This window comes from Heptranchias perlo, unplaced genomic scaffold, assembly GCF_035084215.1.
Source record: "Heptranchias perlo isolate sHepPer1 unplaced genomic scaffold, sHepPer1.hap1 HAP1_SCAFFOLD_1707, whole genome shotgun sequence".
Taxonomy (NCBI): domain Eukaryota; kingdom Metazoa; phylum Chordata; class Chondrichthyes; order Hexanchiformes; family Hexanchidae; genus Heptranchias; species Heptranchias perlo.
Genome location: NW_027138977.1, coordinates 5,001 through 7,500, shown reverse-complemented (window position 1 = coordinate 7,500; position 2,500 = coordinate 5,001). Strand labels below are relative to the sequence as shown.

The following is a 2,500-nucleotide window of genomic DNA, read 5'->3' as shown; positions in this document are numbered from 1 at the left end:
AGTGAGAGAGAGAGAGAGAGAGAGAGAGAGACACTGACTCACTGACTGATACTGACACCGACACACACACACACACACACACACACACACACACACACATATTATTTATTATTATTTTTAATTGATTTTTAGAACAGGGAGATGGAATAGGGGCTTGCTCCGTCCACTCCACGCATCGACCCAGTATTGCAGTGTTTCTGGGAACGGTGCAGCTCCCCGTGGGGAGATATTCAAAAGGAAAATCAGCTCTTTCCCAGTGTCTCTGTGTGTGTGTGTGTGTGTGTGTGTGTGTGTATTATTACTGAGAATAAAGCTGATATCTCTCTCTCTCTCTCACTCAGAGCTGCTGTGGAAGGAAACCTTTTTAAAAAGAACTTTCTCAGCTCAGTGGTATTTTTTTCTTCTCCAAGGCTGAGTGCCGCTCGCACGGAGCGATATAATTCAAAGTGCAAAATAACTTGGCGTCGTTGACTTTAAACAAGCAGGGTCTGCTTCCAAATGAAAGCTGCGCTCCCGAACTGTACTGACTGTCTGCCTGTCTGTCTGTCTGTCTGTTTGTCAAGGGGAGGAAAAGGTGGCGGTGGTGGTGGTGAGGGTGGAGCTTTACGCTCAGGAGGGGAGACTTTCTTTCAGAGGTGCCAATTAATCTGCAGCAGAAAGTCATCCCCCCCCCGACCGGGATTCGAAGCCCGGTCCTGACCACGAGACCACCGGGGAGAGTTGCCTCAAGTCCCTGAGGGACCTGGACACGAGGCCGAGGACACACGCACGCCTGCTGCACTGGCAGCAGCGACCAACAGGGGGCTGACCGGCTGATCCTTCCCTTTCACAGGCAGGCTTTTGGCCCTCGCTCAAACGACAAAGGTGTTCAGAAGGAAGTCCTGGGGGGAAGGCATGGAGGGACGGACACAGGGAAGTCCGCACAAAACAGGTCCCCTGGAACCTCTGACCCAGAAAACCGGGTTCCTGGTGAAAGCAGTCCTGCCCCGCCCTGCCATTAACATGACAATGGACAGGGCCCGGACCAGGCGCAGCGGACGGTAGCGAGCAGTCGGAGGGTGAAAATCCGCCAGTGGGTGAAAAGGAGAGCCGTGCGGTGAGAGGAGGCGGAAAGCGGTTCGCAGACTTTCGCTGTACCTCCGGCGGGCAGCGCCGCACCTCCGAGCGCTCGGTACCGTCCGCTGCGCCTCGTCCTGCCGCACGCGACGAGCCGTCCCCGGAGGAAATCGGCCTCGGCCTTCCTGAGATATCAGTCTCCAGGTGGGACAGAAAAACCGGGGGCCCCCGGCTCGCTTTCGGCGGCCCGCTAGTCGACTTCCCGTCGTGCGAACGCGATCCTTCCGGTACCCTTCGGTGCCCCTTGCCCGACTCTAGCTCCGGTGGTAAAGCGGAGTCGGTCGGTCTGACGGCCGCCGAGTTAGCAGGCGGAAAGCGGTTTGCAGCCTTTCGCTGTACCTCCGGCGGGCAGCGCCGCACCTCCGAGCGCTCGGTACCGTCCGCTGCGCCTCGTCCTGCCGCACGCGACGAGCCGTCCCCGGAGGAAATCGGCCTCGGCCCTCCTGAGATATCAGCCTCCATACGGGCGTCACAAATCAGTGGACATGGTCAGCTGCAAAGCAGTGTCATTACAACCTTTCATAAACGACAGGGCAGCACTGCACTGCACTGCACTGCACCCCACACTACATCACACTTGCCTGCCTGCCTGCCAGCCTGCCGCTGCCTACTCTCACCAGCGGACCAAAGTGAGGATAACACCCCGAAGCAAGCATCTCCCTTGCCGCCCACCAGCCCACACCAATCCCCTTGCCTGCCTCCCACAAATTCCACCAGCGAGGCAAAGTGAAAATCAACCCCCAAAAAACGCACTCCACACCGGCCATCGCCCGCTATACACCCCCCCTGGGGTGAATATTAAGCCCGAGAACACCGACTGTAACCAACCGCAGTGAAAAGTTGAAGTGGCAACTCATTAACCAGATTTACACTTGGCAACTCATAAACCAAATGAACAAAAAATCTGGTTAATGAGTTGCCCAAAATAAATCTGGTTAATGAGTTGCCACTTCAACTTTTCACTGCGGTTGGTTACAGTCGGTGTTCTCGGGCTTAATATTCACCCCGGGGGGGGGGGGTGGGTGATTCTGGGGGTAGTGTCCGGGAGGGTGAGCCTTTTATTCGGCAGGAGGCGTGTGGGGAAATCATCAACCTGTCAGACGATGAGTTGTCACAAATGCCATTGCTTAATGAAAGCTGCGCTCCCGAACTGGACTGACTGTCTGTCTGTCTGTCTGTCTGTCCGTTTGTCAAGGGGAGGAAAAGGCGGTGGTGGTGGTGGTGAGGGTGGAGCTTTACGCTCAGGAGGGGAGACTTTCCTTCATGCCAATTAATCTGCAGCAGAAAGTCATCCCCCCCCGACTGGGATTCGAAGCCCGGTCCTGACCACGAGACCACCGGGGAGAGCTGCCTCAAGTCCCTGAGGGACCTGGACACGAGGCCG

General features: G+C 56.4%; 1 pseudogene; it reads left to right on the top strand.

Annotated features, from left to right (window-relative positions):
* The first annotated feature begins 100 nt into the window (after nt 1–100).
* LOC137309586 (U2 spliceosomal RNA) lies at nt 101–217 on the top strand (annotated as a pseudogene).
* The last annotated feature ends 2,283 nt before the right edge of the window (nt 218–2,500 follow it).